Source organism: Epinephelus fuscoguttatus, linkage group LG11, assembly GCF_011397635.1.
Source record: "Epinephelus fuscoguttatus linkage group LG11, E.fuscoguttatus.final_Chr_v1".
NCBI lineage: Eukaryota > Metazoa > Chordata > Actinopteri > Perciformes > Serranidae > Epinephelus > Epinephelus fuscoguttatus.
The window spans coordinates 24,560,933-24,574,678 of NC_064762.1; the positions used below are offsets into that span (position 1 = coordinate 24,560,933).

General features: G+C 39.5%; 1 protein-coding gene across 8 annotated transcripts in view; it reads right to left on the bottom strand.

The window, feature by feature from the left end:
• Positions 1-13,746, bottom strand: part of sipa1l1 (signal-induced proliferation-associated 1 like 1) — a 128,401-nt gene that overhangs the window by 75,001 nt on the left and 39,654 nt on the right. For all 8 annotated transcript variants that reach the window (XM_049589536.1, XM_049589532.1, XM_049589537.1 and 5 more), the window contains one exon: positions 13,522-13,590. The gene's annotated coding sequence lies outside the window, so the exon portion shown is untranslated. The remainder of the gene's footprint in view (positions 1-13,521; positions 13,591-13,746) is intronic.

Consider the following 13,746-nt stretch of genomic DNA (forward strand, 5'->3'; position numbering starts at 1 on the left):
TGGTATTAAGGTCAAATTTCCAAACACTGAAAAGTCATAACTGCTGCTCCACTCGTCTAATTTTATTCAAACTGCAGGTATGACGCATCTCATTACTAACCTGCCTGAGAGGTGCCTGTTTCTTGAGGCCTGCTGGTTAAGGACTGCATGTTTTGATTTTAGAAAAAACTGTGGTGCAGAACAGAGGCTGCTGACTTGTTTTAACTTTACACTTTCCCAAGTGGCTTGTCAAACAGCTGTTTTGTTGAAGTTTTTTGCGCTCGTTTTCTGCCTGTTGAGCCGTGCTGTCCATCACTGCTCTTGCTATTTAGATATTTCCTGTCCTGAATCTCACTGAACTGTCTCCACTATTGATCACAACTACTAAATCACAATCTTGGGCTCAGTGATCGATGACTGTCAGCCATCATGAAACTAGCATGGTCCATCGACCCAGCCCTACCTGACTAGCGCTTGTTTCTTCCCCTAACACCTGGGCACTTGCTGACATTTACTGCAACATGCATGCTGTCACACCTTGTTCACTCCTAGGTGTCTCCATGAAACAATAAATAAGTAAACAGGAGAACACACACATGCACTCAGAGACACCCGGACCGAACAAGGGTCCTGTCTGAGAGGTTCCAACCCATTTACCATAGCTCTTCTTCAGTGCCTAAAAATAACACCGTTCCGGCTCCTCAGACTCTCTGTGATTTGGCAGTAGGTGCATGGCATGTGTGATGCACTAAGTTGACACTCAGTATTAGTATTGGAGCAACACCGGCAAAAAAGTTATAGGAAAGTGAAAAAAAGTTCAAATAAATAAAGACATGAGTTGGCAGCGTATACAGAGTAGAGTTGTCATGATACTACAATTTCTAACTTCAATACAACACCTTGAAAAATATCAATATTCGTTACCAATTTTGATACCGCAAGTAAAAACTGACAGTGAGGGCACAACATTTAAAACTGATATTAAAAGATAAACATACAAAGGCTATCACACGATGAATTTTCTTGGTTAGTCACAGAGAGCAGCAGAATGACTGAAGTAAACAACAATAATTAAAGCCTTTTTTGCATTAATGAGAACAATATTCTTTAGGGATGCACCGAAATGAAAATTTGTGGCCGAAGCCAAAGCCGAATAATATTAAACGCTTGGCCGAATACCGAGTACTGAATACCGAATATCATTGTTTAGTTTTTCATTAGTTTTTGCAGATGAACCCCCTCCAGATTAGTGTTGTCACGGTACCAAAATTGGGACCCACTGTGCAATACCAATGAAAATATCATGGTTCTGAGTAGTATCACGATACCACAGCGAAAATGAGGCAGATGTGACTTTTGTCATTTATGAAAAGATAAATCACTTTTCTATAATACATCAATGATATTTCAATGGAATAAATTACTTATTGACTTATTCATACTTCAAAAACAACATCAATAAGTGATTAACATAGGGGGGATCAAAATAAAATAAATAAATAAAATAAGAATCAACCAGCCACCCTCCTCCCCTGACAAGTCCCTTCATAAGTAAAGAACAGTCCCTAAAGTGCGGTGAGGTTTGTGGGCCGTTACTGCCAGAAAGAGAGAAATGTGAACGGCTTGTTTCTCCTCTGACAAGTCACATACCTGTGTTCGGCTGGCTCGGCTGTTCAGGTACTTTTGGGCAATCATGACGCCAAGAAGAGGATATTATTGGAACCGACTTCTCCGTCGCTCTGTAAGCCGATGGCCACCGTATTTGACAGGAATACATTACCGTTACTGTCTGTGTCTGTGACCCCCGTTCAACCCACAACCGATGGGATTCGGCTTTCGTTTCTGCTGCTGGTTGAAATCTGTAGGCTGCTCGCACAGCGTGCTGAATGATTTAAGCCTATTTTGCTCGCTCAAAACTATTTTTGGTCGCAAATGCGAGTGCCGTGACGGGCGGATCGCCACACTACCAACATTTTACTCCGCCCGTCACGGCACGCCGTTTGATTGCGTTATCAAAACACGCTGCTATTATTCGGCCTTGCTTTTACCTTATTCCACCGAATAACGAATGTGTGTTTTTTTGCGATATTCGGCCGAATATATTCGGTTACCGAATATTCGGTGCATCCCTATTATTCTTCCTGCAGTAGGGTTGCAGCAATATACGGATTTCAAGGTATACCGTGATATGAACACTGACGATTATCGTAAAGTGTACATTTGGTTTTGTATAACACTGAAAAAATGGAACTGGATTGAGAGTTTGACCTTTATTTGAGTTATTTTTAAAGGGGAGACTTTTTACTCATACTTCCATGGAAAAATGGTTTCAAGTTTTAATCATAGTAATAAAACATTTGTTCAACCACAAAATATGTGTTTGTGCGTCAACTCACTGTCAGAGAGAGTACAGTGTGAGAAAGTAGTATATATAGTATCAAATACTAAGGGAAAATGAATATGAAGCCTTTGAAACCTGGGCAAATTGGCTTAATTTCTTTCAAAAACATGGGAAGCAATACAAGAAGAAATGACCCAAAACATTTGCAAGAAATTAGTGAAAAGAGAAAATAAAAAACAAGAAAATTTGTAAAAAAAAAAAAAAAAAAAAGAGAGAGAGAGAGAGAAAGTTAAAAAAAAAAACATTAGGAGGAAATGAGCTGGGAAAGGTGCATAAAAATTATAATAACTCTGTACCATAATTTTAAATATGTAATAATAATAATTATAAATATAAATTTTCCCGTTTTTTTTGGTCTTGTCAAGACTAGTAAACTAAACTTGTTTAAACTAAAGATAAAGGACAAGATTTGCTTGTGCCGATTACATCATGTTCAGTCAGTAAATCTTCCACAAAATTTGCCTTCAATAAGGTATATAAAAGTATCTAGTCACTCAGAGGCTAATGGTCAGCTGTTATGATGGCAGCTGTCATGCAAATAGCTTTGGGGAAATGTCTGGACTATAGTTAGGAAGGTTTGTGCATCAGTGCTAAGCTGTTTAACAGATAACTACATCTCAGAAACAAGTATTTTTCCAGGGCTGTTGCATCAGTCTGTCGGCTGGTCTGACCTCAGCACTGAGGTGACACTGTTAAAAAATAAAACCATTAATCAGGTGAGATTTGGCTTCTTCTAACCCATTACTCTGTCTTCATTCATCAAATTACATTTAATAGAGCAAAATGTCATTAAAATTGTAAAAACACATTGGAGGCAAATGGTTCAGTCAGCTGTGCTCAGACAGCAGCGACGAAGCCGCCTGGTCCTCTGCAACAGCCACCTCTGCACCAGCACCAAGAGCCCTCTAATCTGTGCCAATCAGATGACGCTAAACAGCCATTTGTTTTTGAATTGGGCACCAGCGCACGCCCCCTCCTCACTTCAACAGCCACTGCAGACCCTAGCAAAATGCTGGCAACGTAGCAGAAGCAGGCGCAGCAGCGAGGGTGACAGAAATAGCAGAGTGGTGAATAATAGAGAAAAAAGAACTGTGGTGTAATTAACATGGTGGCTCGGGGCTGATGTACTGTAGAGAGATAAAGAAAGGGAGTGAGGAGAGGATGGGGAAGAGATATGCAAGAAATTAAATGAATTAAAGAATGGGAAATTTAAGAGAGGAACATTTTGGAAGAAAGGAAAACAAAAGTGAGAGGAACGGGGGAGGTGAGAGAGCAAACCAAACTGCAGCCCTGTCATTAAAACTAAAGAGTTAATTACATCCTAGTTAGAGGCAGCAGAAACCTTGTCATACTCAAATTATATGACCACATACAAGAACTATTGGCGCTATATATAAAAATAAACCGTGAACATATCTAAACATCTCACCTGCTCTACTTCAATTCTATAATGCAAAGTTTATTAAGTAGTGACACAGGGTTCATTCATTCATGCAGACGTCCACAGATTGAATGAAGACGTCTTGTTATCCGCTGCCTTATAGCACAGGTGACTTCTGAAGCCACAGAGAGAAAGACATGGATTACAGCCATCAGAAAAGAGCTGCAGATTTCCAAAATGGCGCTGCTCTGCGTGGGCTGCTACAGCACTGCAGTAAGGAGAGGAGTGAGTAGGACTGAGAACTGAGAGCAGCTCACTCCACAATACTTGTGTATGTGTGGCTTCTGTGCAACAAGACAGAGGAGGAGAGACAGGCGGACAGATACATGGACAGCAGCGAAGAAATGACACGCATGAAAAATGACAAGGAGGAGAAATATGAATGAAGCCACAGAGGAAATGTACTGCTTCCCACCTGTTCTCTCAATGTTAGAGTACGCTAACATTAAACAGGTTAACTTTACAAGTGCATCTTTTTCTCTACATTTCAACCTTCTATCTACAATGAAAAGCATTTATCACTCAAAAACTAAGCTTTACCCAAAGTATTTCGACAGTGGATGAATCTTGAACGCCAGTTTAGTGTGTACAAGGAAAAAAAGAGCCTTTGCAAAACAATGGTGCACGTCCCCCCAGTGAGTCAAGGCCTGGGTTGCAGGATAGAACACCTATCACTCGACTCTAAACTTTCTCAGTGATCTCTCATTTCAAATGTCAATTCAGCCAATCAGAATGTTTGCCCCCTAAGTGCAGTTTATTTAAGCAGGTATGAACACAGCAATCACACTCAGCTGCGCACCAAAACAACCAGACTGGAACCTTCTTGAAGAGGTGGTCTCAGTCTGGTTACAAATGAACTCCGGTGCCATTTGTTTGTGGTGAGAACGTGTTCCGACCTCGATCTGACCCAACTGCAGTCACATGACACATTGTTTGGGTTAAACATGAGCATGTTACAGTCCTGGATCACAATCAGTGCTATGCAGCATAAAAGCACCAACTCTATTATAACCCTACTTGTAGAAATGTGCAAGTCAAGCCCTTCGTTTTGAGGCATAAGATATGATATCTACAAAACCTAGCGATATGATTTTCAATACTGTCAAAGAGACAGATACTTTCTATTAACTATCAAGACAACACTGTATTGAGGTGATGCAGTGCACAGCATGCGCCACCAGATGTCAGGCTCTGCTGATAAAACAAGCAGCTGAACTGAGAAAGATGGCGACTGTGAGTGGTGGGGATAACGTCACAGGACTGTAGCCAGCCAGCAGCAGCAGAGAGACAGCAGGGGAGAACAGCAGTAGAGCTAGCACATCTGACTCAGTGAATCAGTGTTTTTGCTTTTAGTCTTAGTTGTTTTTTACCAAACCATAGACTGTAATTATGTGAACACTGGAAAGACTTACCGAGACAGCTTTGGTGAGTTTTAATAAAGTGTGTTTTACGATGAATTAACGAGGCAGTTAAGTTCGGTGAAAGACAAAAACTTGAATTTTGAAGGTGTGTGGTTGCATTTTTCTGTTTAATAGGGTGAAAAAGGTATGAAAAGATATACACCACCCAAGTCTCATGACAGGGAATGTTTGCATTTTTATCAGAAGAGAAAACAGGGTGTCTATGGGTATCAGATAGTTCAATTTAATGCTTTTTAAGATCCGTTCAAGACAACTTTTGACTAAATTTAGGACAGATTTTTGGACAAGCATCATAAGAACACATTGCAGGTAAGTAGTAAATGTATGTGGTCTTGCGCAGAGGTGAGTGTTACGTAGGAATATGGTTATCAGAGTGAGTTAAGTCAATCTGCATTTTGCCAACAGGTAAAAGTAAGTGTGAAGTAAAATGACAGTATTATAGTTTTTTAAAGATTCGTAACATTAGACTTGTGGACTTTTACATAGAAAGGCTTCACTCATTTTCATAAAAAGAAATTTAAAAAATGGATCAATTAAATAGGATCAAAAGTTTGTAGTAGTTAAGACCTCACAGCCAATTCAAATTTGTGACTATTTAATGACTTTTAAGGCCTCATTGTTATAAAATGTAACATTCTAAGACTTTTTAAGAACCTGCAGACACCCTGGAAAAAGACAAAAAAAACCACTTGAGTTAAACTAGAATTAAAGTGGTTTAATACCTTGCATTAAGGTGTGGATAAAGTAAAAGTTAAATGCACGTGGCTGTAATGTGCAGTGACTAAATAGTAAGGAAACGCTGTTCCTTCCTTTTTCTTTCCGACAGGGCTGTGAAAGCCTTTGCTGTAGCCGAGGAAGCCGTCTCACATTCCAACAGGAAACACATCTCAGCCGCTTCCTGCTTCCCGTGAGGAAGTGACAGGTCATACAGGGAATGGGTGAGCCAGGCATGCTCATGACTGAAGTCTGGGTAAGAGTGGCTTTCAAGAAAAATAAAAACCATTTCCAAAGTAGTTCAACAATAGCTCAATAAACAGGGGATTATTTGCTTAAGTGTTAGAGTGTGTTAATACTACTCTGTTGTGTTTACAGCACATGCTCTGTAGGACTGCAAATTATACTACTGCAATCAGACGCTTATGTACAGAGCCTCAATACAGACTCTTTGATCAAGATTTTGTGATGTGTCTTCTTACTGCTGCCAATATTTTTATGCTGCCAGTTTTTGTTTTATGTTCCTGCTAGTTGTTGTTACTGCATAAATGAAAAGGCTCACAGCATGCATGCTTTAATTTAAGGTTTAACTTTTTAAGACATGAAAGCGGTTTGTTCATACAACTGTATTTAGTCTTGAACGTCACATACGAACGCTTCTACAAAAGCTTTTTTCTACTGTCTGTGTTTTACATCTACTGCTTCTGCCTTCATGACATATGTGACACTGATATAAATAAACATAGCAGCACAGTAGAGGCCATTTCAGGATCAACCATACTTGCCACAAACAGTAAGAATGGGTTTGCATGTTGCACACACTTTCCTGCCACACAAACTAGTTCTATTATATCAACAAGCTCTGCCGACAGCACAATACAGAAGCACAACAACTGTAAAGGTGAAGGTTATTTTGCTTCAACATTTCCTCTTGTTCTCAAGACTCATGCAACTCAACATGTGTTGCATTCTTAAACACAACAGCAGGGTTCTCCCCGAAGAACAAAACTGTGAAAATGCACCCTCACTTCAAACCCAATTTGGCACAAAGCCTTGTGCTTGTCTTATTTTGATAATGAAGAGATATTTAATGTAAGGGTTTAATGATTCTTCAAATCCATCCAAATTTTTTTTGAGGGGGCGGGTGGGTGTGGGTGGTATTAAATCAACTACAAGAACATTTAAGAACAAGAGAACACTTAAGTAGATCAACTTTTTAATTAACTTGAAATAAGCTAAATAAATAAAGAGGACCATTCTGTACATGGTTGACCATTGGATAACCAAAATATTCTCAAACCCGGCACAAACGGCATAAGCTCTGCGTTGACGCAGAGCCTTCACCGTACCCTATGCCGGTGCCATGAACCTTCCCAGAAATGCAACTACCATTGCTGCATCGCAGACCTCCTGTCTATTTTTGTAAGCTAAAACCATTTCCCTCAGTGGAAACGAAGCTTTTATTTACTTTTATTTCACAGATAATAAACAATACATTGTGAAGGTAAAAACTAGTTAAAAAAACAGTAAAAACTAAAACTAAACTAGCATTTTAATTCTTGTGTGTGATTTGTCCTGGCTCCATATGAGTAGAGGAAATCTCTGCTCATCGCTAGGCTAATTTATACAACGTAAAATGCCATATGCTTGTGCTAAAAACGTTAGCATGTTGTATTTGTTTGGAAAACGTGTTTAGTATAAGACAGTTGTTTTGTCAGGGAACCTTGTGAGTTGTGATGGAGCCAAATTTTGTAAAGTTACCTTTGTTAACTGTTGCTGTTGTACCTGGCTTCATTTGAGTAGAGGAAAAGTCTGCTAGCCGCCAAGCTAATTTATACAATGTAAAATGTCATAGGCTTGTGCTAAAAACATTAGCATGTTGTATTTGTGGGGAAAATGTGTCGGGCAGAAGACAAGTGCTTTGTCTGTAAATGTGCGAGTTATAGTGAAGCCAATTTGTGTACTTGCGTTTGAAATTGTTTCTACTAAACCATGTTTAATGTGTGTTTCAGGTGTGTTTTGAATCAACTAAACTTTACAGCACTTCACAGAAAACCCGCCGCCGACTGGTGTTTTGGAGGTGTAACTGCAGAGTGGCACGGACTCAGTCTGTATGTTGCACGTGCTACACTAAATTAGTCTGTGAGATGAATGAAATGAGCACCGCACACGTGCAATCCAGTGCTGTGCTGCTAGTTTATGTGTGAGGTGGATCATAGCACGTTGCCATTCTTCTTGTCTTCTTGTCGTTGTAGTCTATTTTGTGACATGGAGACAGCGCCTGGATGCAGATGACAGATGTGTTTAAAAAATGCAGCGGCAACACAGACGTTTCACATACAAGACGTATATAACGTGGACAAAATGTCTCTCGCTCTTTCTGTCCCTCGGCCTCTCTGTTGATACTCTGTGCATAAATAAGATTAAAAGCCTAAATAAATAAAATGATTTAAATAATATTCCAGCACTAGATTCATTTGAAAGGCCAACAGATGGAAAGCAACTTTTTACCTCCCCCACAAACATTTTTGTTTTGTTTCAAACTACAATATATTTAGGCCTACTTGATACTTTTATACTCATGTTATAGTTTTGTGTCCTGTGCTGCAAACCTTTAAACCTCTGTAGCTCCAGTGCTGTGTGCAAAAACTTAACGTACAGCCCTGCTATTTACAGTATTTTAAATCATTTTTCATTTACATGTTGTGCATGCAAATGCAAATCCTTAATGTGTCTGTTTGTCCAGAACATTCTCAAAACATTCTGAAGAGAGCCCTTCACAAGGTCATCTGTAAAGGGAACCACGCCAAACAAGCAACCTTTATCTTTAACACTAGTCATGATGTAAAAAAACAGAGCAATAATGAGGCTAAAAATCTTCTACTTTGACCTAAAGGGCCGGGAAACAAACAGTATACATTTAATCCTCCTTTCTTTCTATGTGGAGTGCAGCCATTATCAATAAGGCGGCAAAGGTGGTGGTGGTTTGAACCATATCTGACTCCACAGGGTCCAACCATTTACTGAAAATGACACTGGACAGCAGTGACCCATGGCTACTCTGAGGCCATTGTCAAAACCTACACACAGCTAATAGACCCTGTGGCAGTAAGGAATAAATTGCAGCATTTGTATTGGGGCTCTAGCTGACAGGTAGGCAGAGGCTTTTGCCCAATTATAGGAGGAAAGGGATGAAGCAGGATAAGGCGGGCCACTAGAATAGACCTAATGAGGACGTGGTATGATTGCTGTGGGACTGCAGAGACACGCGCTCATTTGTGCCCACAGCAAGCGTATTCGGTTCGTAGAGAATGGCCAGAATGAAGTGGCAGGAAGAGCGATAGAGATTGATAGGGAGATATAATAGAAGTGAGAAGGATTGATTCCTCACTCAATGTGAGAGCATGTGGGAGGAGATGAGATGCTGAGACTGAAAGTGGGAAAAAGAGAGATGGATACAGAAAGTACGTGAGTAGTCAGTCCATCCAGTCAACTACCCTCTCTCTCTCTTTTCTTTTCTTTCTTTCCATCCATGCATGCATGCATCCATCCATCCATCCATCCATCCAGTAAAAGCACAGCTGTCAGAGGCAGCACTGGGGGAACCATCCGCAATGACAGAAGTCCTCAAAGTACAGCCTCACTGCATACAAACATATCTAAGCCTGTGATACAACCACAGACGATTTGTCAAGGCCACGCAGAGTTTACTACAAGCAGAACAAAACCTGGAAAACCAGGGCAAACATTCGACAGGAAGGGAGAGCTCTGCTCATAGACACTCTATTTCCATTCAGACAAAATTTAATGGGCCTGTGTGGACACAGCAGTGCATTGTACCTGACTGAATGCAGACGCAGCTATTGTACATCCCTTGCATCCATGTATAAGCATACAGTCTTACATAATCGGTGCTGCACTTTGGCAACAGAGGTTGTTCAGAGAATCCCAGACAACTAATGAACAACTGAGGCACAATTGATGCAATGGATACTATTGTGTGCAAAAAAAGATAGACATCCACAGCTGGCATGCTTTAGCTTAAAGATAAAGGGCAAAATAGTTTGTCTCTATGGACCGTTCCACTGGAATTGCATTGCTAGGCAACAGCTTGAGTCCATGTTTACTTCCTGTCGGCTGATGTCATTCACATACACTGCAAAAATGCCAACAAGAAATACAAAAGGACACATTTAGAATATTTCTGTTGTCAAATTTGATACAGTCTTTAGAGACAGAGCACATTTAAGTCCCACCCCCACCAGAGGGGAAAACAATCCATTGTTCTCCATTGACTTTATATTGAGTAAAAGTGCCTCCTTATCTTTTCCATCTGCAAGCAAACAACAGAAAAATGCTTTAAAGCTGCTGTGTGATGGGATGCACTGCCAATAGGGTAAAGGACCCAGATCTAAGTTTTTATAAAGGTGCCAAACCAAAAAACTGAGCTTTTAAGAAAAAGTGGATACAGACATGAGGCATCAGCAAGGAGAATGGGAAAACCGTAGGATCCTGATATCCAGTATATCGTTGGCAGCAAGTATTTTGCTAATTTAGCCAGACAAACTGTAGAGGCTGAAGCTAACTAAGCTTTGCAAGGCCTGGTTTTGAACTGTGTCACCTTAACTAATGATCTTACTTGGTGATTCAATCAAACAGCTGTAAATATCAGAGTATGTCACCATTGGCCATTTAGTGGAATCTTTAGTAACTTAAGGAGAAGGGACACTGAGACAGACCGACAATATCGACATAAGGTGTTAAAACAATCATTTGACATGCTGATATCTACTGTTTTTACTGAGCTACAGGCATTTTGTTAGCGCTCTAGCCCTAAGTTGCATATTATGACACCGTTTGTTTTCCTCCCCCTGGGCGTGGTTTTCAGAACATGATGTGTTGCGCTTTGTCTCTGTAGCTTGAAGGCCTCAACATAAAAAACAAAAATACATTTACTGAGCTTGAAATTGATTGTGGTCTCTGGTGATTTAGAATGTAAGGTGACAAATCTTTTAAAATTTGGAAGCACCAAGACCTTAAACGGGACCCGGTTGCAATCATTTTTAAATAGATAAAATCCATTATCTTCTAGGACCTACTATAAGCATGAAGAAACTTAGCTTGTCCAGTACCATGTCTGTGTTAAAATACAAAGTTGATTTCCACTGCTTCAAATTATGCTTCATGTACATGAGAAGATGCTAGACTAGGTTTTTTGTAATTTTCACATACATTTTCTTTAACTTACACTGCATATTTGGATTGTATCTTTGTTTCTTAACAGACAGAGTGAGTTCCACAAATCTACTAACTTTATTGACTACTGGTGTTAATTTTGGGCCCTTGTAGCTTTTAATAAAATGCACTCAAGTATTTAATTTTAATTTGTTTCCTCCTGTTTGGGTTTAGCAATATAACAATTATCTAGGGCTGTGCGATAAAATGATTATCTCAATATAATTTTCCTTGATTAAAATATAACAAATGTTGGATAAATGTTCAAGATAATAAACTACCCCTATACCAGGAGAACAGGGCACCATAAATGCCAGCTGCCAACCGCCATTAAACAAAATAAGAAGTAGTAGTGGAAGCAAAAGAAGTCAAGACCAGCCACCAAGCTAGTTCCCAACTGGTTCAGCCAGACTTCTCCTTAGTCATTAGTTCCAGGTCCACACAGTTTAATACATTAAGCATCAAACTTGCGTATGGCCATGTTGTTGAACGAGTAAACAGCAGGACACAGCACTTTAAAATAAAAGCTCTGTGCTGGAAATTCAGTGTACTTAACAATTAAGTGTGTTTTTCACAAACTTGTTTGCGGGTCACTTGCGGTCCATTCAGAATGGGCCCCATACAACTTTTGGGCCGTGACCCACCAGTTGGGAACCACAGCAGTAACATGATAATGTTACAACAACATTCAACATGCTGATAAATTTTAGTATGACTGTTTTGGCCCCGGATAACAGCGCAGTGCTACAACATAAATTGAATTCACGACATAACGTTAGCTACAGTAGCTCACAGTCGACTCGTCTAATGCTAATGATAAGTTATTTAATTCATGTTATAATGTCAGGTTTTTCCCACGTCATTTAACAATGAATGATCCTGCGCTACTTCACAATGTCATCAAAGTCTGTCATTGATGTTTTGATTGAGAAATGGCAAAAATTACTTGCTGTGTGTTTAAAACTTTTACATAAAATACAGACCACAGTATTCTTTTGTTCATTTATTTTGTTCACACTGTCAGCTAAAACACTGTCTGGGTTTGACATTATGCTGACCAAAATTCAGATTTCACTGTCTATTCATTATTTACAATCATAATTTCGATTATCATTGTTTTGTATCTACCTCAGATTTGTGAAATGCTCTGCTGTTTGTTTGTCACATTCTGACAATAAATAACCTTTCACTCAGAAGAAAAAAATCAGTCTATTTTTCAAGTAATGATCTGACATTTATTGTGATAATTGTCAATATCGACCCCAGCCCTGGTTTGATTACTCTCATTATATTCCCCTCTCCCACTTTTTATGATCATCATCTCTGTGTCTCTTCCCTGGTGTGTTTTTCTTTCATGCTCCGTGCTATCTCTCATTCCTTGTCTTTCTACCCCTTCCTCCTTCATACTTGTGTGAGCATAGTAGTGTCTGTATCTATGTGTCTATGTGTGTGTGTGGGAGGGGAGGAGAGCGGCATTGCTGGCTGGAGGAGGAGGTGAGAGAGAAAGAAAAAGAAGCGAGAGAGGGAAAGAAACAGAGAGAGAGAGAGAGAGAAGCAAAGCATTTACTGGAACAAAACATGCCGTTTCAATCTCATAGATAAGGGCCACCTACTCACCATGTTTCATCTCAACGCAGATTACTCCTCATTTTTACAATCCATATTATTCCCTAAGATTTATATACTATATTATATTAGAATTTCTAAGTCTATATCTTACATTTTTTATAGCCAAAGACAACCAGAACATTATCCTTTGGCATTTTCTTCACACAACTTAACTACATTGCTAGACACCCCATCTGTTGAGTATAACTCCAGATCTCAAGTAGGAGGCATTAACTTTTTAGTGCTGGGACAGACCTTTTAACTTATTGGTGGATAATAGGAATAACACATTTACAATGAATTGAGATGTTTATAATAATGGGATACAACAAAAAAAATGATGGTAAGGCCACAGAATAAATGTTTAGAGAAAGAAAAAAAACAGAAAAATGGCTGGTCATTTGTTCAAGTGGCGATGTAAAAAGAAAACCCTGTCACTAAACCCTGATGGTAGTCAATATCTGTCATCAGTAAATTTTCCCCAAAGGTGGGGACAATAAGACTGATGAAAATTTGTGTATTTTCTCCTGAACAGCTCTGTCGTACAGGGTCTTTCACTTGAGGAATTTCAGTGGTCTTTCTTGAAAAAATAAGTGCAGCAGAAGAACAGTTACCTTGACAACACTTGTACAAGTGTTGCCTGTAAATTTAACTCAGCCTGAACACAAACAGATTTTGAACAGCAGACCCTCAAACCAAAAGTGAGTAAGCTGGATACTCACTGATGATTCCAGTATCTCGTCGAGGCCAGTGAACTGCAGACGACACGGTCTGAAGGTTCTAAGGCGACCCTGAAAGAGAGACAGTAAGGTTATTAATGATTGGCTGTTTAACCATTAACTGACAATAAAAAAAACTGAGCAATTAATACTAATCAGTTAAACAGTTGAAATGTACATCAAATGTATTATACTGGCAACACAGGGAGATGATGAGAAAGCAGAGTC